Here is a 26,329-nt window from a genome sequence, read left to right as displayed (position 1 = left end):
TTTCGTATTGTGTTTACAATTTCAATTGTACAGCTATTAAACAATAATTTATTGTTTTTACTGCATCCCCACTTCCACGCCGCTAACAATATGTCGGTGGTGGTGTAGAGACGTTACGATGAGCAGCTTTGCGTTATGATGTCGGAGATTATGAAATTAATTGACATTTTTATTTGTCAATATGCTTCCCGAGGCGACAGCGCAATAAAACCAAGCGAGATTATAAGGAAGATATCCTTGAAAATCTAATAAAAATCGGCTGATTCGTTTTCGAGACTGCCTCAAACACCTAAGCAGACATTCTCTCTTAATATTAGCATGGAAGTATAGTATTATATGGATTATTTTATGGAAGAATAATAGTGTGGAATATTAGCATAGATTATATGAAAAGTGTTCTATGTATGGTTCATATATTCTGGCTCGACCTCGCCGGCATAATTTGGCGAACGGCATAAATTATTCCGTTCTTAAAGAAAACCAGCTAATTTAGATATATCTATGAACAGATAGATGTATCTTTTTAGATGTGTCTTTGATAGATTCCGTTAAATAGTGAAAGGACGAACGTAATTATTTTTGACGGTATTTATGTAGCTTTAGCAGAGCTCGCGTTCTAAATATGCATGAAACGGAGCGACAGAGTGAATTAGCTTTGGAATTCGTGAACATGAAAAATGGGCGATCTCGTGGGGCTCTACATATCGATATCGGAAACTCCATTAAACGGGAAAATAAAATAACACGAAATAAAATAAAACACTCGAACGTCGCGCGATTGTTGCCGAGTATGGAAAAGTTTCGATTAGACTTCGAAGAATGCGGAAATATTACCCCAATTTTTATTTCGGTACCTTAGGAGCCCGTATCAGGGATTTGAATTAATTTTATTGGGATGGGTATATGTATAAATTAATTGTAGAATATTATCTAAATTCACTAGGCCATTTCCATCCGTTGAAAGAGATATACCTCTTTAATGGCCATTAAGATTTCATTTCTCGGGAAGTATAAGATTGAAAGGAATGGTTCATTCGGGTGCTTAAGGCGCACAAAAGCTGGAAAGATGAGCGTATATGCATAGCTTATCGTGAGAGGGAAAAGAGGGTTTAACGCAAATGAGCCGGAAATAGTAGTTGCCGGAGTACCGAGCGCCATTTGGTATTTGGGTTACTTAGCTCTCTTTGAAAGCCGGAGTAAGCCGCATGGACGTTTCAAGGGAGTCCGGAATGTACGTCCGAATTTATCGACGTACGTTCATAGGAATTTCGGCGGTGCACCTTCCGCCATTTTCTCGGCAGTTTTCTAAAGAACCGACCCACGAATCTTCCATTTCTGGCCAAAGGGACTAATATTTGCCATTGAATGCCATAAATCAGAGATTAATATCCTAAGTAAAATTAAACGCATGCAAATTTGGAGTTTCAATTGCTAGGATCAGAAATTTATCGTAATGCTTTTTCTCTGGAATAAAACCATTAGTTTGCCTGCGCTTGGTAATCGGTGATGCTAGATAATTTGTTCACATGTATCGATGACCAGAAGAGAATCGCGCCTATTACGATGCGTCGTAATCGAGGATGTAATTCGGAGCCATGCCGGGGAATGAATATTAGGGGCAATTACATTTTTCATCATTTCATAATGCAAATTGTCCTTTAAGCACATCCATTTCTGACGGCAGGTTAAAGTTCGCGACAGGGGTTCGATAACTTCCCCAGAGGCTCAAATGGAGAGAGGTTACGGATCGAGCTTATCACGCTTCGATATCTCCTGGCCCTATCTCATCCCTCTGTTTTCACCTCGTCCGCTGCCGCAGCTTTCGAATGGAATCGAACTGCCTCTTTTGACATCGAATTTTCCACGGGAGCATCCTCGATTTCTCTCCCGGTCGCGATAGGAAGTCCTTTCCATCCTTGTCCGTAAAATGATGGTTTAATGAATTTCTAATTCTGCTGAATTTGTCGTCCGAATGAGATATTATTTTTCCTCTTTTTTTTTTCCTCAAGAGAGGACTTGGGAATAATTGCGTCTAATTAGTATGCTAATTTCTTTTCCACGCTACTGCGCTCCTGGAGTCTCATGGAATTGCCCGCGGAAAAATCGTAAAGTCGTCAAACTCGTGAAACGACGAGGGCGCTCATTCTCAATTCCACGCCAAAAATGTCCACATTTAATTCTGGAGTTTTCCTTGTTAATATAAATTCCCTTTGACGAGTCTTACACCCAACAGTATCGCTCGGGTGAGTACTTCTCGAAATTGTTTCCTGGAAACTTGGTTCGAGATACTCACAAACTTTCAATTAAACACTTTTGTTTGAATTAACACGGAACAAATCTGAGAACAAGTTCCCTGAAGCACTCTAACGCCATCAAAGTTATGTCTGAGATATTTTTCAATTATAAACAGCGATCGCGGCGAGCCAATCGAACTTTCCCTTTGGTTGTGGGACATTCCTCGTGGTCTTTTCTTAATAAAATAACTCTTAACATCCACCCGCTTTACAGAGGACGATAAAATGTGTCTTCTTGTAACCGGTGTCGCGCTAAGTAATTGCGGGATCATGGCGAATAAATTCGCAGCAGGAAATTTCATTTGGCATTTCACTCGTGCCATTTGCATCAACGCATATAAACCTAAAAAACCCGAGTATATGCATTAAACGTCGACAGAACCTCGAATTGTACATTTATGGATTGAAACCATTCCTTTGAACTCCCTTATTTTCCGGATTAATATCATAAAGCACCCCTTTGGGCAACCCCACGTCCAGTTCCAACCCTTCCCTTCGCATTGCTCCTTTGCTACCTCCACTTTGGTCCAACCTTCAGATTATCATCTTTTCGGTTAAGTTTCTCTCCGTTCATGTTTTCCCTCGTTCCCCGTTTTTCTTCTCGAAACATCGCCTTACGGAATAATTTCCGCCCTCGATCCTGGCCCTGTCGAAGGGTGGCGTCCAAATTCGCGGGGCTCGTTATAATTAAGATTACAAGTAAGCTCCGGCGATTCGGAAGTTCTCGGTGAGCTTGCACGACAAGGCGAGCTTTATTAATCCGGCTGGCGGCATCCCGACGGTTTTCAGCGGCCCGACGACGAGAGATATATATCTATATATATATTTCAACGTCGGCCTCGCGTCTCAATTATTGCAAGGCGCGCACCCTTAACGACTGCGTCAAATTATGGGATCCTTGGAGCCGACATCGATTCGAGGTTGGCACCGCCCCCGGGGAAACCGCGTCGGCAATTATCGATAACAAGGAATCTCCGCAAACGACTGACGAAACGGCGACGTTACTTCCTCGCACCCCTTCGAGCTTGCGAGGTTTCCCAGGATGTGCCGTGAAAGGAATTTCTCACCTCCAGGGGAGGATATCCCGTCGCGTGAAAACCGCGAAGAAGGGAATACTTGTCTGCAGATTTTCTATCAGGGCAATTCCTCCAAATTCATCCAAATTGGACGCGCGTCGATAAGACCCTCGACCCCTTCGCAGTGGAGCAAAAATGAATTGTGTTGAACCATCTGATTGGAGTGAGGCGGCCTGAAGAACATTTGGGCAACATTTGGCCATGGACAATGCGAGGCACTCTTTCTCGAAGGAGTGTCCTGCACGTGGTTAGAAAATAGCTAGAGAAAGGACTCGGAATTGATGACCCCGATTAGGGGGGTCTTCAAAGTGGCCACTTCAGGGTCTGCCATGGCGACGCATTTCCAAAAGGGTATCGTATGGCTACCAGACATCGCGTTCGAGGAAGTCTGTGCTGACTTGGAAAAACGAACCTTTGGGAAATGCTGTCCTAAAGTCGGCCAATCAGGGCTCAGCATCCCAAGTGCATCCCTTCCTGGGTTTCGACAGAGGAAAGGGAAGAAAGTGCATCGCGAATTCAACTTTCCACATTTTTTAGATCAGACTCAACTAGGACTTCGAACCATTCGGATGTTTTGTCTCCGTACTGGGACTTAGTGCGTAACCCGGACACGCGATTGTACCGCGAATTCACACCGACTAATTGTATTTCTCTATCCGTTATTAGTACAGTAAATTGTTATTGTTGGTTTTATTTAAATTCGTACGTGGTGGAAATTCAACGAACCCTGAATTTACCCGCCAGGAACATAACTCAGCGCTCATTTCTAAACGGCGCAAACAAATTGCTTGTACCTCTGGTGTGAGAAAATAAATGCTCGCATTTTATTCAGGATTGCAGACCCATGGAATTGCTGAATTCAAATCTGAAAGGAGACTTTTAATATTCAAAATCGTTTTGATAAAAGTCCGACCATTTCGAAATTTGTGATCTGCCGTTTTGAATTGTGAAGTTCTGTTATCATGTCTTCTCGCCCATGATTTGGATTCAGCGACTCCAAAAACCTTTAGATGTAGTTTTTAGAAAAAAATCCAACCTTTTCAAAAATTATCATCGAACATATTGGACCCGCTATTTTGAAATTTAAAATTCTGTTTGGATTCAGCGACTCCAGAAATTAAAAAATACCCATGTTTATAAAAATCTAAATAAAGTAACTTTTCTCTTTTGTTTAGATGGTAGTTACGGCCATCCATACCTAAGGATCATTCGCAGTAAAGGGATTAATAAGGCCTGTCCACGAATGGAAGAATAAAATATCTTCCAATTATTCCCGCGAGTCGGACAATTTTTCCCCGCTTTTCCATCCCTCTGACTGCGGAATTTCATTCCGAGCGGAAGCGCGATCGAAGCATTTTCCACAGAGGTTTATAAACACTCGTCGGCATTCCTTGGTCCTCGAGAAAATGAAACCGTCGTGCATCCCGTCGTTTGGATACGCGTTGTAGAATTTCGATCGATTGTTTAACAATTCTCTGAAAATTTGATTGCATTTCGCTTCCCCGTATAAAGGACCCCGCTTTTTTTTTATTCCGCGCAGTCCCAGTTCCGAATGCCGTTCTTAAAAATAACGCACTCCACGTGGATTTACTAGACGGCTCCTATAGAGGAGCATTCAATGGCACTCGGTTTTTCGATATCGAAGAAAAATGAAGGAAAGGATTCGAGGGTGTTCGATGCAAGATCCTAAGTGAATCCTTACACGCGTGTCCGGGATCGGTCCAGGACTCGTCCGTGTTAGGGTTTTCGCTGTTCTCGAAAACGTATATCCACTACCACGGGGAAGTGCACGTACGTGTGACCGCGGGTTGCGGTATCACATTTTGCTCCGCTCAAGCGAAGTAAGATAAGGCGGCCCCGAGAAAGTACACGAAGACTTGCGTCTAGTGTTTTCCTAGGATCGCCCTCCATCCTGGAGACCCTAAAGTCCTCGCGCTTAACTCCTAGGGAGGAAATTCAGAGACGCGGGAAAACGTCCCTCAGTCGGTCCCTCAAAGTCCCCGCAAAGTATATGCCCGAGGGAAGAGACGGGGAAAATTGGATGATTTGGGGCTAAGAAGGTATTCCCGCCGAATGAGCGGGATAAGGGGAATAGATAATGTCTACGGGGGAGAGCTTCGGGTAGGGTTTAGGTCGGTCACCGGGCTTAAACCTGGTCTCTCGTTGCATAATTAAAGTTACCCACTGGTCCTGAGGGGACCTTTATAACAGGTTTGACGGACGAAAACCTTGCAGTTTGGACAACGGGAGGTAAGCCAAGACATTTTTTATCAGTCGATGAGACGAAGGCTTACTGGAAGCCCAGGTAACGTTCACAGAGGCACTGGACTGAGTTTTAAGGTGAAGTGAAACACCCTTCAAATCAGTCGATTTTAACACAACACTTTTTTTTTTAAGGGTATTAGACCAAACTGTCCGAAACTTTGACACATCACTCCTGATCATCTAAGAATTGTCCTGACACATTAAAAATTTGGATTTTTCAAAAAAATTTTGTAACAGCCCAGACCAGAACCAAAATGGCGTCGAGCTCTCATATTTCGATCGATATACAACTATCGAAGGCTCCGATATGAGAATCGAAAGGGTCAGGACAATTTTACGACAATTTAGAACACTCTGTGATTTCCAGGTCACTTAAATTTTCACTCCGAGACCTCGTATTCCCATCGTTTTAGCATAGAAGCGCATACAACACTTTTGATGCCTTTATCCCGTTCAAATGCGAGTTTATCGATCACCAGAGTTTTCTAAATTGTCGTAAAATTGTCCTGACCCTTTCGTTTCTCATATCGGAGCCTTCGATAATTGTATATTGATCGAAATATGAGAGCTCGACGTCATTTAGCTTCTGGTCTGGGCCGTTAAAAAAAATGTTTCCAAAAATCCAAATTTTGAATGTGTCAGGACAATTCTTAGATGATCAGGAGTGATGTGTCCAAGTTTCGGACAGTTTGGTCCAATACCCTTAAAAAAAGTGTTGTATTCGAATCGACCGATCTGAAGAGGGTTTCACTTCAGCTTAATCCGTATGTGAATATTACCTTCGGAACTTATACCAGAGCCGTAATCATTTTAGGAAATGATAGATCGATAGGGAGCCCGCAATACCGAGTGTTGGGTCGTAAATCACCTACAAACACGTTGGGTCTTGGACGAAATCTATGCGGTCGTTTTCGAAACTATCGATCGCGGGGGAGGTGGAGAGCCACTTAACCCGAGGTCGCGAACCAGTGGTTAAGATTCCACCGAGCCGACAAGTTCTGAAATTCAATATCCTTTGCACGGAATGCCTGCCAGCCGAGCCGGTGATTTATTTCTGTAACCGGATATCAAGCCCGTCGGAGGATATCGGGCAGGAACATTTGGTAATGACGTGGACCGTGCACTCGAGGGCTTGATTGGCCGTCATGTGGACGTGGACCGGCAGGTGAAGCCGAATCCGAATGCTCCGTTCCTGCTCGTGTCGTCCTTTATTCTCCCGGAAACCTTGGGCGAGCCCCGACATAGCTCGATACGTTCGCCATGGGACCGCGACACTTTTCAAATAGTAATGGGAGCGATCCATTTTTCTTTTCTTTTTTTTTTTTCTAAAGCACGCATGTGTCCCGTGGCACCTGTGCCGATACAACGGGGAGAGGATGAATCCAAGTGGGTTAACGGAATGTCCTAGGCATCCGTATCGGGTGTCGGAATTGTTGGAAATTCTCGATGCTTTCAAACATTCTTCCATGAGATATTGTCCTTAACACTAGGTTTGCGGGCGTTTTATATATACCTGTTTCTACGAGCATCCGTCAAATTGACGGGTAACGAAAACACGCATTTTCTTTAAAAAATCGATTTATTCAAATTAAGTCTGAATTAAACGACACTAGGCTTTACGTTTAAATGAATGATTAATAAGTAAAAAGTCCTTTTTTAAAAATTATCACGGAAATGATTGGAATGCTCGTCCTCTCATCCTCGGAGTCGGAACTAAAAAGAATGCGCATCCTTTTCTTGCTACGACACCCTTTTTCAAGAAGTTTTCCGCTTCACTATCCGAAGATCCTACTATCTTTTCACTTTCAATGCAAACTTTCACTCTCATTTTCGCCTTACACGCTCTGCAACGAAGCAAATATATATGAATTGTTTATGAAATTAGCTAGTCCGTCAATTTGACGGGTTTCGTAGAGATAGGTATACTACATACAGATTTTAATAATTAGAAGGCTTAGGAAAAAATAATTGTGCGTACAAATTCTTTGGATGAAATGATTAATTTACCATACAAAAATGATTAAAATTAATGCTATGGTTTTATCGGTATTTCTTTTCGAAGTTTGAATTCCGTCAAATTGACGGCTCCCGTAAACCTAGTGTTAAGGCACTTGAAAGAAATGAATTAAAAAAGGAAGGTCCAATATCTATCGAATTCTTGCGACCGGTGAAAAGTTAATGGGATGAAAGTGTAGGTAATCGGAATGATTTTCATTGATTTCCTCGATATTTGTGCGAATTCATGGAAGTCCTATGTGTTGTATTAATTTACCCGAACCGCGAAAGGTCATTAAATGAGATTCATTTTTCGGAAATGCGTATGGATGTCGGGTATTAAACGAAATCGATTTTTTTTTGCCGTCAACGGGCTGGGAAGTTACGTCGTAATGAACCATTCATCCCTATGGCGATATTTCATGAATATTCATAAATTGTGTATTTTATACGTTTCTGTTGTCCGTAAACAGCACTCGTTGGTCTACATGCCGCTGCCTGACCACGAGTTGTTTAACGATCTCGTGAAACGTATAAATTCCGGCCGAGGGTGATTTTAGTATCAGTAAAAAAAAATTTAGGGCCCTAGGAACTGGGTTAACTGATCGGCAGCGATCATCAATCAAAACGGCATGCGTCATGAAGATTCAACGTTGCAATTAATAATAATTAAAATGTTCCGATTGTACAAATAAGCTGTTAAAAAATGCGAGGGTAGAAATGAGCGTTATCGAAATTAAAGGAAAATTCACGATATTCAAAGGGTTTTCTTCGAGACGACCGAGATAAGTGCTTACAGACGAGGACGACATTTTTAAAGAATCTGAAATAATGTTGTAAATGCGTAAACATGGTAGGGGATGGTAAACATTGCACTGAGATATCAAAGCTCGAATGTTACCACGTTACCCCTTTTTCGCGGCGGTTCCTTTGACATTTTATCAGCGCCGTTTGATTTACGCGCGTTCTTTGAAGCCGGAACCTCGAGAAATGTTTATCTCAAGGTTTTCCGCAGTTTATCTGGGGCGAACTCCTCGACGGGGAAAAATGACTACGCGTCTGAGAGTTGAAGGGTGTAAATATTAAGACCTTCTCGGGACTTGAATGCAAGTCCTCGTAAGCACCAGACCAAAACGTTATCCGGATGTAGTTGCTTGCTTGGAAACCACTACCATTTCCTTGCGAATAGAAACGGATTTCCGCGGTTTCGACCCCGCGATCTAAGACCTTGCTCCACGTTTACACGGGCATACACGTGTTAACGGCTTGACAATTTACTTAACAATGCTTGTCTGCCGGTTTCACCAGGGACCCTCCGTGTTATTACCCTTCCTGCCAACCTGCAGCCCTCGTGCATTCCCGAATTACATATTAATTCGACTGTTCCAGATAATAATTGCCGGTCAGCTTATTAAAACATTAATTAGCTAGAGACTGAAACAAGATACAAGTAAACGCGTTTGTGTCCTTCATTTTAACATATTCGCGACCGGCAAATTTCTTCCGATTCAAAGACAGACTACCGGCGAAAATAATGAAATTCTGAAACTGGTTGCCGTCAACTTGTATCGTTAAAGCAAGGATAAAAATGATAAAATTTGCGCCGGCTAACAATTAGTGAGCCAACTAAGCAGGACTTGATTATTCATGTCAGCGGCAATCAGGAATAGAATTTAAAATGACGTGAATTCACGTCAGCGGTCGCGAATGTGTTAAAAACGCTTAAAAAAGTGGAAAGCCGATGAAACAAATACGAACACTTCAAACCATACATTATCTGAAAGAGTAGAACTCGCGTGTGTGTATGAATGTCTGCAGTCTTATTTCTTCTCAATGTTAATAGAAACATTTAAGCAGAATTTCGAACGTTTTCGTGTATGTTATTCCCGCACATATGTCCAATATGTGCAAATGCACATATTGGAAATGCAGATTTCCCTGCTCCGAACCTGAACAATTACATTGATTTCCTGATTTGATAGGAAATAATGACGTATGTTGGTGGTAATTATATAGGTACACCTGTAAATGTCACCTTCGATTGCTGATCAACAAAAGACTCGGTGAGCTTTTGCAAATACAGCGAATTCGCAACTTCCTTTATTTATTAGACGGATATTAGACGGTATTATTAGACGGTGACGGTCTAATCATCGGGAACGTGGTTAACAAAATCGAGAGATGGATTTCATTCCTTTCATCTCGACTCCTCCTTTTGGCAGTTCCTGATCAGGAAGTTGCGAATTCGCTGTATCTGCGAAAGCTCACCGAGTCTTTTGTCGATCAGCAATCGAAGCTCGAGATGCATCGAGTAAAGTTGGGCAGGTGAGCTGCTTTCGAATACGCCTCAAGTCCCTTTCAATCTAGGGAATTTGCTGGTGCAGCTGTTTATCCTGCGTACACAGAGAGTAGCGCGCTTTCACAGGGGACAAATCACGACGCGGGATCGCGTTTATTGGCTCGTCCTGCCAAGCCAAGTCCTGTATCGAAATACATACAATTCAAATTAGGGGCGAGGTCGCAGGGATCAAATATCGCTCGCGAACAAACACCGTGATTCGTCATCAACATCGACAACGTTGACGAGGCTTACCGCCAGTTCGTTACCACTTCCGGGCCAAACCGTCGACTTGATTGCTCCATCGAGATGTATTAATATTTTCTCCGCATATCCCGCGAATATTCCCCTCTGTTCGCATCCCGATAATCAGGCCTCCGTATCTATTTATACTCCTGAACAGTTATTTTCAAAAGGAAAAATAGGTAAAATTGTAATTAATTTGGAAACGACTCTTGAACGACGTCACCAACTTGTTCTTTCTCGAGACTGATTTTAGGTTTAAACTTAGGTATATGGTGGTGGATGCAGGATGATATTAGTAATAGTCATTTTGCAGTCCACAAAGCCCCCGGAATTTTATGTGAATGCGATGTTCCTTTATTAAACGCATTCTCGCGTTAACTGATACACTTTTATTACGAAGATTAGTAGTCTTTGCAAAATCTTACCAACACGTATGCTGATTTAAATGATATACGATGTTGTAGTATTCTTAATAAAATTGAATGAAAATGGTGCAAATTATTTGGCTTTTCATATATTTTTTTTAGCTAAAGATCATTGGAGTGCTCATCGCAAGACTGCTATAAACGAAAAGTAAGATGTACTTCTTATAAATTGCGAAGAGTAATATTCCTTGAAAGTAGGGTAATCCTCTGTTAATAGTTCACAAGTGACAAAATCGAATTGTTCAAACATTACATGGAAATTTCAGGACACGTCAATGTTGACACTGCTGAAGCCCAATATTGGTTCATTAACACGCTGAAGCCAACCAAGCGTTTACGTTAATTCTGTTGACTTATCAAGATACATGTATTATCATTCCCTGATACTCTTCTAAAAACTATCCTTCTGTCGGCAGGAAATTTGCATTCGCGCAGAAGAAAAATCATTAAGCCCAAAAAGACTCATTTATTCAAATTCCTACCGTTGCATCTACCAATCATTAAATTTCACTGTTTTATAAATCTCGGATTTATATTTTTTATTTTGGATAAACGTGATAACTTGCAGTGCGTTTCACTTAACCACTGAATCCGTTATCAGCGTCCTCCTCGTCGTTTTGAGTTTACTTTGATAATTTAACAAAGTTCAACGCGTGTTTCTATTTTCATCCTATTGTACGTATAAATTCGCTTTTAGGCGGTGAAATCGCACCTCGAAAGCCGAGATTTGTTCGACGAGCGATAATGCCGAAATGCAGAAACCAAAATCAGTGGTATAAATGTCTTTTGGCATGGGACTCCAGTGAAGTTGCCGTAATTGCGCTACTAATGCGCGTCGTTAACATTAACGCTACGGCCGCGTAATTTGCACACTCTACGCCTACTCGCAGACCTCCTATGGGGCTGCAGTTGCAGCTGCACTGGAGTAGCTATTATGGCGTAGTCGAGTAATTTTCGCAATGAAGTGTTGAGTTACATCGTTCGTCGCTTTCCTGATGTAGCCATTTTGGGCTCTCTGCCTCCTGAGAGACTGGGAGACGAATACGGAGCGTTTTGGGAATGCGCTTTGCAAATGTCTAACTATCTAAGTGCAGCTGCTTAGACGTGGAAGTCCTCGTAGAAGGAATCCTCGTATCGCCCCCTGTCTTAGAATGATTAATTTTAACGGAAGAAAAATTATTACTTCCCAAAAACCGAAAGGATGATACTCGTCTATCATTTCGAGCGTGAGTTCCCCGCATTAACACTATTTCTACCAAAGGTGTCAAAAGACACCTTTTAACATTTTAACTTGAAATTATTTTCAAAGTTTAATAACTTTTTCTCAATTAATGTTTTGAGTTTTCGTATAATAATTGTTAAATTTATTTAGCGGTATCATTTTCTTCCAGCTCATCAAAACCTTTTGGTCGAAATAGGTATACACAAAATCGTGGTAGAAATAGTGTTAAAGTTTATCCTGCATAGCTCGTTGCATTGTTCAATTATACAACTGGGTAAAGAAATGCTAAATTAATTTTGCATCGATGTCGCAGGCAGTTTAAGCTATAAATTTGGCTCCCAGAGTTCGCTAACTATTAGATATAACTGACAGTGCTTGGCACTCGTTAAGACTTGACGGAGGATTTTAATAAAATCTGATCATACCGATCGAAATTGCACCCGTTTTATTAAATGGACCTAAAAACTACGCGTTGATTCGAGTTCCTTCTACATCAGCTATTTTTATGAAACTCATTCGTTAAATTAACCATTTAGCCAAGCGATGCGCGAAGCAAAGATACAATTTGAGAAAATTAAAAGAGCCCAAGATTTCCCGTATTTCGCAAATGAAATTTCACGGAGCTTTGCACTTATTGTCAGCAGTGCTTCCTCGAGTCGGAAGAGTGCGATATCCCGCGAAGATATAGGCGTAAAATCGATACCACTCAGAAAATCTTAGCCTTCTCCATGCCCATCCCACGGGCGGCTGAGCCATCCCCTGGGAGTTATGACGGGAAATTATCTCGAAAAATGTATTTTCACCCCCTGTCGCAGGGTTTGAGCCAAAGGCGAGACAGATTGCGGGCGTCGGGTTTGCACCCTCACGCCCTAAGGCTCCGCCTCGGGTTAAGTCTGGCTTTCTGGTCGATATCTTCCTCGGCACGAATTAGTTAAGTGGTCGGTTTACGACAGTGATTTAACCTCCAACCTAAGTACAAACTGCTTTACGGACGCAGCCTCCCCGCGGATAGCGGGGATCGATTTTTTAAACATTTTTATCTGTGACCGGAATCCGTATCTCCGCAGGAATCGCCCTCGCGTCCTTCGTTTTCCTCCAGGGCGTGCACATCCTGTGGGATGCACGACCAGGATATGAACTGAACGGTCCAAACTTTCCTAATTGAACTTTTGTTAGTTGCGAACTGATTTACTGATTACCGGCGAAATAAATCCCCCAGGATAGTGGACCATTTGACGATTTAAATATTGATACATGGCCGTTTAATTATAAGATAGGCATGCACGAATTTATTGGCATTTCGATTAGCACCTTCCATTTCGTAAATGCATACATAAACTAGCTTGGGACAGTAATTTGATCGAGCAGACTTGTAAGATCAAAATTCAAGTGTCAGGATTAACATGAACGGTTGATTTATTAATAAAAAATTAATATAATGAAATTGAATACATTGAAGAGTACGTCTTAAAGGTCTCAGAAAAAGGGACTTGATTTTCCCTCCGACTTCGCTCGAGCTCTCCTCAGTCAGAACTAACGCCTATTCGATCGTTCTCATCCAGCCTGACTCTAATTTCTTTCTCACTCAATTCATATTCCTCACTCTCTCATTCCCACACTCATCAATACATTTCTTCGTGCGTCAAAATTCTCACTCACTGAGTAATACGGCCGCTCGCACTTCACGAACTATCAACCGCGCATAAACGGTATCACCTATCGAGCTGTCATTTAATCTAAATACTTCTCATTTCACCCCACAATCATACAAACATTACATTTCACTCTAACTTCTATTTAGTCTTATTCTTAATCTTTGTTGCCTTATTGGCAACACAACTATTCGTATAGCTAAACGCTTTCATCTTTTTTTTATTCTATTAACTTTATTGGATCGCACAGGGCACTGACACTACAGACTGTTAACGATGTAGTCCCGAAAGTAATAAAAAAAATTGGTAAGCATTTCTGGGACTACTAGGAGAATGTTTATGGGATTTCGAGGATTCAAACGAAGAAGTAGATTTCCAAAGATGTTTAGGAAATTCCGGGGGAACTCTTTCATAGTCAAGCGGCCCGATAGGCGATTCCCTTCCGTTTGTCATATTTCAAAATTCAATGGGATCTCGTAAGAGCGTCAACTCGTAAGGTCTATGGGACCTCGTTGGATTGTCGCAAATCGACGAATGCAGACGTGGCACGACCCGCATCCGTCCAATCAGCATTGCAGCTTGCAAGCGGAACTGCATTCTCAATTCGGGAGTTTCTTCCCTCTTCTTCCTCCTCAGCGTCTCTCTTCCCACGTCTGACTCGTCACCCGGTGTACACAACACCCCGCGACGGTTTCAGAAATTCTATTAAATATTGCCAACAACTTTTTGCGAGCTAATTGTCCTCAATGTTTCTTATCTCTTTATCTTACTAAATAAAACTTCCTGGGATTTCAGAAAACAAGCTCCCTCGTGTAACGATTTTAAATGAAATCCCGTGTAATTTTTGTAACGATAGGAAATTTACGTTATGAATTCATTAATTGAAAACGCAACAAATTGTTTATCACTCGGTGGAAAAGATATTTAAAAACTGTATATTTTAGCTTCGCTTGATGACTAATATCCTACCGCAAACCGTCTCGATCAGTCGGGCATTTTCGCAGAAAATGGGGTAAAATAGGCAAGGCAGATAAAGCCTATCTCTCTCCTAACCGAAATGAAAAAGCCGAGCTTCTACTAAAATTTCTCTCGCTTTCTTTGTCACCCCTTCAGTCAACTTCGTTCCGCCCTCCTGGGATTTCCCGGCGTCTCGCGGACCCCTCGAGAGAAGAGAGAAGGAGCCGCCGTAGAAAGGAAAGACTTTCTGGAAGAACCCCGAGCACCGTGACCTCGTCAACGATTGGACCAGGGAACTTCCGAGTTTATTCCTGCAGGATTTTTCTCTTCCCCGTGGCTTTCGCCACTTCGTCAAATTTTCGTCAAGGGAGCGCAATGGGATTTCGCTTAAAACCGTCGGATGGAAAACCGCGAAGGATCATAAGTCCCGTTGACGGATCAGCGAGACATTTCTTTACTTTTCAACTTCATTCCTGACATTTGCCGTCTACATCGACTTGTTCAGTACATTTCCCGGGGCCATTTACCGCAAATAAAAAACGGCCGTATAAACGCGCCTCAGGAGATCTTCACGTTAAAATTCCGTTCATAAGTTCGAGGTTCCTCTAAAAAATTCACGTGCCGAAACGTTAACATTAAAAATGGGCAAATACTAATCATTTACTCGGGTATAAATCGGCCGAGGACGTCGATTTACTCTACACATATGTCGATGTCATTTACCGAAAATAAAAAGTGGCCGTTTAAATGCATCACGAGACATCTTCCTATAAAAATTCGATTCCTAATCTTGAGATCCGAGGGGGTCCATGTCTCGGAACGTTATCATGAAAAATGGAGAAAATTGGAGAAAAATGAATAATTAACTCGGGGGTAAATCGGCCGAGGATGTCGGATCGGAAGAAAGTGGGCCAGGGAAATTCGACACAGGTGGGTCCCCAGGTTTTACCGCAAACCGAAGCAGAGCGGTGAAGTGCCTAAGAGATGGCTGGTTCCGAAGTGGAACGTAGCGACATAAACTTGCTCCCGCATTCAGGAATCATTTAGAATTCAGTAGCGACGCCTCCCGGGGTGTAGTTCGGAAGGGCCACCCTTTCGAATATGTCTCCGTCTCTCCCCGGGCTTAAACTTAACACGAGGTCTCTCGATTTCACCGCCATTCGGGAAATTTTCGAGACGGTCCATTGTCGGAGTTCCCCTAAGACGAAGAGCTAAACTTCGTCCGAGTAGTTCGCCTAGGAACCCCCAAAGAAGGGGTTCCTCCCCATAAATTATTTCCACCGTTCACTCGCTAGGATTACCGACGACTAATTATTTCAGAGATGATGTGAGGATTTTTTTTTTAAGAATGCCCGATTTTTACGCGACTCGGTAATTCTCAAAATCCGTTCCAAATTTCCGGATTGATTTGTTTTCGAAGGGTTTCGCATAAAAGAAAACGATTCTACCAAAGTAACGAAATCTTTCACGGTTGGATCAACCCTATAAGTATGATAAAATTTTCCTTTCATCGTATTTCTTTCTTAGAATGGACTTTCGAGCTGATTCTAGTGCGTGAAAATGTCCACGTTTAAGTCTATTGTGTGTATATTTATTTGCAATAAGGGATCCTAGGGTAAATGAAGTACACCGTTAATTACCACGGTTATTGCTCTCTCGGTGGGCTTAAAGGAGATTCACTTCTAAGAGGCCCTAATCGATCACTTCTCGTTATCGAGCATTCTCCCTTAATAGGCAAGGGTGACTTCTCGAAAGTTTCTTAGGAGAAAAATCTCTTAATTGTCCGACGAGGTCCGATGCTTCGAACGGTCCAAACTTCCCGACGTCCCCGGAGTTCCTGCGTTTTATTCTCCCCTTTTTCAAGGGGAGTTATCAAGATGGCCGTCGTCGGAGCTATTCCGACGCGCCTCCCGTCTTTACGGAAAAACTTGCTCCCTCGAAATAATTCGTAAGCGACGATAAAAAGTTGCGAGCACCCGGCCGCCACTCTGAGGGGCCAACCGAGAATACTTTCCGCAAAATTGAATTTCCTGCCCGGCGCGCGCTTCCCTTTGGCCCCAAAGTTGGACTTTTGCATGTCGTGTGTAGGACGCGGAATCACGCCAAAATTAATTTTCGAAAAAGCTCGCCAAATAGCGTTCGCCCGCTAACCTCGTCGAAAAGCCTCGCCCCACTCTCGTTTCTTCAATTAATTTTCGCGGCACCCCGAAAAAGAATTAGCAAAAAACGAAATTGTCACAAACGCATCGAGGCTGGTCAACGAAGGTCGCGGATCTCGTCTACCCCCCACGAAGGGAAGATTTCTTCCGAGAGGGTGGCTCGAGTGGGTGGTGAGTGAATCTCCGAAGGCTAAGGGGAACCGAATGCATCAATCACAATCGGCGGTATATCTTCCGGGGGTAAAATAAAGGAGAAAAACTCGGCGGTAATTTATGGTAAACGAGTCTCTCGTTTCCGCCACCATTATCGGGGATCCTTCCCCCTCTGAGTGTCTTCGCGTCTTCGGGGTGGGGGTGCTAGGACACTTCCGATTTCATAGAAATTGGAAACGCTTTCCCGCTCTCCTTTAATACCCCTAAAAAATATGACATCCTAAAACTGAGATTTTGCAGAAAAGAAAAGTAACGTTCTGGAGAATGATTATATTAAAATTGGCTCGTACAAGGTGTTTTCAGGTTTCCGAAAATGATTTAAAAAAATTGTGTATGCATACAAAGACTATTAAAATGTTGGTACTTAAGGAAAATGTAATCAACTTGTCTAAGACTAATTTCTTTATGATTGAAGATATTATATTATTATTTATCCTGTACGTCATTATTACAGATGTATTCAATAGAATTACTGATACGCAGTAAGCGATAATATCCAATGGTACTGTAACGATGTAATAGTCGATGCACTCTTTAAAAGGAAAGTTCGCTGTTCGATTTTTTGTAAATAAAGCAAAGGTTAATTAAATTCATGTAAGATTTAGAATTTACAAAATTGCTTCTCAGAGAAAGTCGTATACAAGTCGAACCACGTACAACCGAAAGACTGAAAAGTCCGACTTAAATATATGGAATACGATGCTTAACCGTATTTCGTGTGACTAAGCTGCCCATATTTTACGGGATATTTCCCAACGCTTTTTCCTATGCCCCGTTTCTCATGCTTTATCCATATAAAAACGTTCACGCGGGGGTGTGAAAGGAGGGAAGAAATCCTTGCACGAGAACGTGTCAAATTTCCGGCCCCATTTCCCGACAATCTCATTTTGTTATCTATATTCAAACTGTTCCCATTAAAAAAAGAAATATTCATAATTCTACATCCAACCACTATAATTTTTTAAACATTCAAATTTTCGTACAAAACGAACGAAGAGTAAAGAATCGATTCCGTAACCCGAACATTTTGTTTCGAGTACATTCTTAAAAGAAAGAAAACATAAGAAGAAATAATTAAAATGACGGAGTATTTTTTCCTCGGTTTGAAAAGGAAGGAAAAAAACGTCTATAAAATATAGCGTGGCATTTTTATCGACGTTACCTTAAAGAAAACAAAAATGGAAACGAAAGGACCTCGAAGGAAGAGTGGGAGAAAGCATAAGAGTGGGTGAGAACATCCCTCGTAATTATAACGAAGCTAACCGCGTTCTAGGTTGTAGTTGCAGCCCTTAAAAGTATTAACTCGATACTCTCGTTACAGGAATTCGTTCGTTACCATAACGAACTCAAGTTAGATCCTCCTCGAGGACGGACGTATTCATGGGATTATATAGATATTTTTCCCCACGGCCACCCCTCACACCCGCCCTTCGAATCGTCCTTTTTCTCCATTTTCGCCTAACGAACGTTCCACTCGCGTCCATTAAACGTAATTACTAACGTCACTTAGGTTTCGGCGCCGCCAGAGACTTCCCTAATTATCGGGGGATCTCGAAATCCCCGCGATTTTCCGCATTTTCAACGGATTTAGCCTCGTTTTCCTTTCGCTTCTCGACGCGCTAATCAACCCCGACGAATTGTCGCCGGAAAAGGGTCCGACAGGAAACGGAGGGACAAAGGCGGATATACCTTTATCTCCGAGTATACGGATCGATTCTAGGTGTGATCAAACTTTATGGTTGGGATATAATGGCTGATGCTAATTTTTTTAATAGCGTCTCGACACGTGTTAGGGAAATTATGTACGCCTCTACAAGCATTTGTTATTTATGTGTATATCGCAAGATTACAAGTTACCGTCATATTTTTCTCCTTTATATAAATAACGAGTCAGTGCAGATTTCCAGGAACTTTTTATGGGATTGCAAATATATTTCATCACCAAGGAATAATTGAAAATGTCCACGGAATCGTTATATTGTCGACGCAAGATGCTCCTTTATAACAAATTAAAGTGAATAATGCTTACTACCTATGGTTACGAGAATTAGTTTTACAAGCAAACTGAGGAAATATGTTAATTTCATGTTAATTGTAAAAAAAATAAGATACCGTTTAGTACATTTGTCCAGGATGTCTCGAAACCTATCGAAGTGTCGTAGGTCAGGAGGCGGACATATAACACGGATAAAGGAGAGTGTGGCAATATTGTCATGTTAATTTTTTTATTCTCGGAATCGTTCATAAAAATTCTTATTATCAATTCAACTTAACTTTTCACCACTGAAAGAATATGATATTTTGACAAAGTTCTTGCAAAGTTTCTTACTCATTGTTGTAATGCTATAATGGGTCAATTTTTATAGCGTTCTTTTCAATCAAATTTATTACAATGTGTCAGTTGTAAAATTAGATAAGAAATTTTGCCCATGATGTATATTGTTTGTAAATAATTTTTTGAATGGAGTACCGAAGCGGTTAGAGAGGAATTTCGCGATTTCACGCGTCTTCGTCATCTCCGTTCCGGAAGTCTATCGATGGCTTATTTGCATGCTAATGGAGAAGACGCGTTGCTCTTAAGGCAACTTGGAAATTCAGCTTAAGGGAATTTCGTGTTTTCAATGATATTATAATAAATTTTAAGGATAACGAAAAGTGGCAAGATTTAAGGGTAATGACCTTCCGAGGGTATAGTAATTTGTAATGCGTCGATTGTTAATTAGTACTAACGATTCTCAATATTATGACGATATGTTCTCAAAAATATGGTAAAATGAAATATCCAAAGGAAAACATCGGTTTTATGAACAAATCTTTTAAAAATCTAGAAAATTCTCGTACCCTTCTGTAGATATAATACTTAGAATCATATCCTTTCCGTAAATCAATTTTTCGATGCTACCTATATGCCATAAGAAGGATGGTCGAATTTTTTATATTGTACACTTCTGTCCATCAGTGATATAGCACAATTTATTAAGTGAAAATACTAATGCATGTTTAGACTGTGTCAGAGCACATAGTGTCACAAATAAATATTTTAAGTGGCAGGAAAACGGCGAAGTGAGGTGGCAGTGGTTTATTAAATTTTCCTTGTATCCTCATTTTCCATGAAAATAGCTTCACGAAGTTCAAGGTAATAGTGGGAGGTCATACATCAATGTCTGACACATTTATGCTAATCTTGTTCCGTCGGTTTGCCATGTTCCACTCAGCTTCTCAAGTTTCTTAATTTTATATTACAGCTGCTCTCCTATTCCGCCATCGTGTGTAAAAATGTCAATCAATGAAAAGAGTCGTTATTCGCTTTGAAAAGCAAAACAAAATCGTTTTTAAATTAGTCTTTCATCCCGATGAGTTTTTAATTCAATGTTCATCCTCCGTAACCATTATAACAATTGGCAAAAAAGCGCAGTTGACACTGAAATTGCAGTTCCTGAAATTAATAATGTGAATGCATTGCGTGTCGAATACACTCGAGTCGGCAATTCGATGGGTCCAACAGACACTTCCATGGTGTTGCAATCAAGCTGATTGTTTATCTTGCATGTGCAACTGTTTGGTCATAGGAGAATAATGGGTTTTTGGAAATAACCGGAAATCGCGCTCGACATTAATGTATTGACATTCATGCTATCATAACGTACGTTAGTGCAGGTAACATTGTTGATGTTGCAATATCAACCCAAACTAACATTGCTTGTTCTATTTCCTTAAGCGAGAAAATGCCTTATTAAGTTTACAAAAAAAGTGATATTAATTTATTCAAACGATAACATTTCATATTTGTTACTTTGCAAAAATATTTTTTCACGTATGATAAATCCAGGAGAAATTTTCTCTAATTAGTTTCTCATGAAATATGTGATAGAATGTTGTCATTTGATATCATTTAATCGTCAAGGGTTAGGGTGAAACGTAACTAAAGATGTTAATCGGTTTTATAAAGATGGAAAACGTAAAGCCTAATATTGATGCATGAGGTTCTAGTAAATACGTATTATTGAGTTACCGACTCTTGCTCATTTATTCTACGGGTCAATTAAGAAAGATGAATAATATATACGGCTGTGAAGTCTCGAATAAAAAGATACTCCGAATGGGAATAAAGGAACAGAGACACGTTCCGTTTCTCGTACATGTTTTCCATTCGTATTTCTCCGTCGCGTCACTCCCTCAAAACATACCAATCAATTATTCAGAATTTCCTTCCCTTCCGACGTCGTAATCACGTAAATCCACTTAAGTGCGGAAGAAATCAATTTTTCCACCGACTTTCCCGAGGGAATGTTAAATTTACAGGACATCGGAGGAGGGATTTAACAAGATTGAATAAACGGCATTCTCCGAAACATATTTAGTTCGTTAAAGTTCTTGCACGGCAGTTCGTAGTTCAAACGTACGAGAGTGTTCATTACATGACAATTTTTATTATAACGAAAACTTAAGGACCTCTCTTTTCATTAAAGTTCATTGAAGTTCTTGCACGGCAGTTCGTTGTTCAAACGTACGAGAGTATTCAGCACATGAGAATTTTCATTATAACCAAAACTTAAGGACCTCTCTTTTCATTAAAGTTCATTAAAGTTCTTGCACGGCAGTTCGTTGTTCAAACGTACGAGAGTTTCATTACATGAGAATTTTCATTATAACGAAAACTTAAGGATCCCTCTTTTCATTAAAGTTCATTAAAGTTCTTGCACGGCAGTTCGCTGATCAAACGTACGAGAGTATTCAGCACATGAGAATTTTCATTATAACCAAATCTTAAGGACCTCTCTTTTCATTAAAGTTCGTTATAGTTCTTGCACGGCAGTTAGTTGTTCAAACGTACGAGAGTTTCATTACATGAGAATTATCATTATAACGAAAACTTAAGGACCCCTCATTTCATTAAAGTTCATTAAAGTTCTTGCACGGCAGTTTGTTGTTCAAACGTACGAGAGTATTCATTACATGAGAATTTTCATTATAACGAAAACTNTAAGGACCCCTCATTTCATTAAAGTTCATTAAAGTTCTTGCACGGCAGTTTGTTGTTCAAACGTACGAGAGTATTCATTACATGAGAATTTTCATTATAACGAAAACTTAAGGACCCTTCTTTTCACGTAAAAAATTACAAGGCAATTATTCGAATATTATTTATTTAATAACAAAGCACCACTAGAGTGGCTTCTGTCCACTTTTGTTTAAAGTGCCTCTATAGCGGCCCCTTTTATTCCCATGCATTCAAAGCGACAAATTAGTATGGTATTCATATAAAATATAAAAGCACTCTGTTTACGAGATATTCGTACAGGAGGTATAGCTCTTGTAAGTTCGGTTCCGCCGTAGTTAAAGGGTTAAGGGCCCGATTACATAGCGTGTTTGTTCAAGCAATGGGACAGCTAGTTTGCGTTCACAAGAAAATTAGCATAAAGCGCGAGTAAAGTGCACGTTTGGTTGTGAACACAAAGTAATTCTCATATTGTGTGAATAAATGCACCGTAAAAAACGCGCTAGGCAAACGAGTCTTAAACCGAAGAAGTAAATGTGAGGAATAGTTCTTTTTTCTTTTTCCCCCAATAAGGTTGATATTGGTTGGGAATAAGAAAGCGAAATTGAGGGAAACGGAGAAATTCTCGCCTAGGGTACGTCTTCAGAGAACTTAAGACACATGCTGAATGCGGGAATTAGTGTAGCTCCGGTTGCGGGGCTATCGAGGTACTGCAACTGCAGGATGAAATTGCAACCAGGATAGTTTTCTGGAGTAAGATTTAAGAGTAAGATTTCGATATACTCCGCGGCGTTAAGGGTTCTTCCACGTGGGGAAGACAGAGAGAGAGAGAGAAACGAAGAGCCGATGGGGCAGGAGAGCGGTATAAGAAGCACTTAGCTTAGGACGTGTTTCTATTTCGTAATTGTTGTGGAAACGCTCTTTCTCACTCCGACTCTCGAGCCGGAAAGGCCTCTATCCTTTTTCGCCGATTCTCCTTTGTTTCTGTCTGCGGACTGGACTTTTTTTCGTTTCGCACACTCGAGAGCCATTATTCAAATACGTCCTCCACGCGTAGGGAAAGTCATTATTTTCACTCACGGAAGGTCACGCCGAGTTGTGGCAGATTTTCGTGGCAGCGCAAAAGAAATGCCGCTTGATGTACGATTTGGACTAATTAACTGTCTGATAAACTGAAAAAATGTCTCCTACTCACTGCATGTGCAACGTTGTTACTGGATCGTCGGAGAAAAGGACGACCGGATGCTCAAATCGCTCGTCTCGACCGCATATCCTTCCACTGCCCTGCAGTTCCAGCCATCCCCCTTCGCACCTGCAACAGATAAGATGCAATTATGAATGTCACTGAATTGAACAGAGAGTGCGATTAGTCCCGTTTCATGAATGGTGGAGTTAATTTGCTGAACTGATTTATTTCTTCGATGTGGGTCTGCCATTCCTAAAGTTCTATGTTTGTTCTGTTTTAGTATGCTTCGATATCACATACTCTTTAGTATGTATTGGATAGTAATGGCTAAAAAGTATGTTCTAGAGAGTACATGTAACACGATAGGTATCATTCTTACAGAAGATCGACGGCGGATTCGGAGATGGATAGAGAGAGATCGGGAGCTCTGCTTTGCGTGCGTGCCGAATCTGGACTGAATCAAAACAAAATTCTTTCGCTAGAACACAAAGGCAACCTTTCTTCGTCCCTCCCGACTTCCCAGTAAGCCCTTTTTCGCGACAACTCCGTTTCCGAATTCGACCGGCAACAGTGTACAGAATGAATAATTAATTTAATATTCAGAAGAACACTTACAAGGAAGGTATCCCAGGTCCATCTCTCCGATTTGATTTCTTTTATAATATGTTATAGTAGACTAATTGCGGCACGTATTTTTTTTTATCTGCTATTAAACACTTTAAGGGGGTTAAACCACCATCCAAAGTAAGGCATGTCAAGGGGCGAATTGGTAGTTTCACCCACGAGAACAAACTATTTTTTAACCAATCCACCTGGAAAAGCTTCCTCATAACGAGAAATGAAAAATGTAATTTTCTCATTAAGTATAAAAAAATTAAGGAGTGACCCACCCCTCACAGGCCTTACTTTGGGTGGTGGTTTCACCCCCTTAGAGTGTTTAGCGGCAGATAAAAAAAATACGTGTCGCTTAGTTTTTAGTCTACTATAACATATTATAAAAGAAATCAAATCGGAGCGATCGACCTGGGATACCTTCCTTGTTAGAAGAATTGAGATGGAACAATATTATTATTCTATATTCCACTGCAACGAGGCGTGAAATATCTCCATAAGGAATGAGAAAAGAAACCGAGAAAGCTTTTCATCGAAAGTTTCTTTTCGCAAGGAAAATTCCGTGGGATAGTGCTATTGCAAAATGAATAGGAAATTGTAAACTTATTGGAAAAACCTCCCTTTTGAGACAGTCCATTTCGCATTATTTTTCTCTTTTATACGTCAACGGTTGGATTTAAACCGGGACGAGCGCGTTGCTTTACAAATTTTCTTCATGTTCTTATTCTTCTTAATTACTCTTGATGAAGAGAAAAACGAACGTGTAATTGAGGTAAGACCTGTTAAACCGTCGTGACATCAAAAGGAAGATTAAAAAAAAAACCTTTAATACGTTTATTTCTATGTTAAGGTTCAATTCTCTATTTTTTGCCAGTTTTCACATATAATGGAAGTGAAAAGTGGGATGCATTTTATGGCATTGGAAAAAAACAGGTGCACCGTAAAACGAAAGTAAAAAAGCGAAACAATGAATATTATTGTTTCGCGTCAAATCGTAAACACTTTGAAAATTTACCGTAAAAATCGTATGGTCATATCGATTACTGTCTGCACCCAATAACGGACAACGTAAAACTGCTTAATTCACGTTGCACTCGATCAAACATGACCAACCTTATTGATTTAAAAAAGTTGACTTAGGCGAGGAGTAGCCCTCATCCAATTAGCAGTATGTACATTAGATGGGGGATAATTAGGGAATTTTCCCCGAGGGGTGACTCGATGAAACCATTCGCCAGTAATCCCACGGACACACGAAAAAATGTGCCTATCATGGATGAACAAAATATTCCTAAAATTAATAGCAGTAAAAAAATGTTTTACAAGGAAGTGAAAATCCCATGAATTGTGTTAACACGTTTGTAATGGTATGCTGAACATCGAACCAGGACGTAACAGGGGCTTTTGTAAAACCGGAAAGTCCACTCTCTTGTCCGTTTCAAACAGTACATTTTCTCCGCAACTTTTACCGTCATTTTGGTGTTCCTTTTTTGCGTTCTTGTGTGCGACCTCACCCCGCAGAGTAAAACACTTTTAAAGTGGAATCCTATGGGAGATATTTCTCGCTGAGGTAGGAAAACATACGCGGCAAACAAATGCTAATGTGTACGTGATACCGCATTAATTTATCCAAAACATTTACTTTTGCGGTTGATTTTCTTCTTTAACTTTTCCCGCGTTGTTGGGAATTTTTCTTGAATTTTCGGTTTCGACCTTCCGTTCCTCTTCTGGTAAAAGCTTCTTATGCTCGGTTTCGTTTTAGTTTAGCAAACAATTTTCTATGAAAATTTAGTACACGAAAATTGTTTAGTAGTTGAATGAATGATATAATGTATCTAAGATCAAGGAAAGGTTGTATTAATCGAGTTGGGGATTCTAGTCAGTTTTGTACAAATTAATCCGAACCCAAATTAAGCAGATACCGCGTACCAGCATTGTTTCGAATAGGATCCGATTTTTCGAGTTATCGATATTTAAAACTTCGTAAATCTCCAAAGGTTCTTCAGAAATATTTTTTAGAGGAAGAACCTACGAAGTTTTTCCTTTGACCCAGAAAAGTACGTGCAAAATGAACGAGCATTAAGCTTGTGCAACACCACATTAATTACTCGAAAATTGCTTCTCTGGTACGTCTCGGCTTACTTCTTCCCTGCACTTTTCCGACGAGTGTACCTTTATGTGATATTTTTGCATCTGCATCTAGCCCTCTTTTGGCGTGCGAGACCATCTTGCACTCGGCTCCGTTTTGCATTCGTTTGCATTGCAAAAGTTGAGCGCAGGGCTCTCGGAGTAGAAATTTCATAAAGGTTTTACGCGTTACTTCGCGTTTCGTCCCGGCCAAGGAGAGAAGAAAGTTCGAAATGTTCCTTTGCCACGTACGCTAAAACGGGCGAATCAAGCCAGTGGACTACGTTAGCGAAAATCAGGGAGGAAACATTACGGATCGCGAGGATGCATCTTTCCTCCTAAATCCTAAATATTCTCCCTGCCGGTGTTAATTACTCCGAGAACCATGATGGGTAGACGAGGAAAATATTCATCGTGAAAACGGTGGGATCCATTTCAAGTATAATTTGACGCCCTTTCGCTACTCCAAAGTAATGAGTAAGTTGTATGCAGCGTCGATAAATCTCAACCCTGCATTTCTAAAAATAACTAGACTACGAAGAATTCATGTTCTGTATTTTTAT

Source organism: Orussus abietinus, unplaced genomic scaffold (genome assembly GCF_000612105.2).
Source record: "Orussus abietinus isolate OABI.00-Male unplaced genomic scaffold, Oabi_2.0 scaffold95, whole genome shotgun sequence".
Classification (NCBI taxonomy): domain Eukaryota; kingdom Metazoa; phylum Arthropoda; class Insecta; order Hymenoptera; family Orussidae; genus Orussus; species Orussus abietinus.
The sequence above is the reverse complement of the archived record's forward strand: the minus strand, read 5'-3'. Positions refer to the sequence as shown.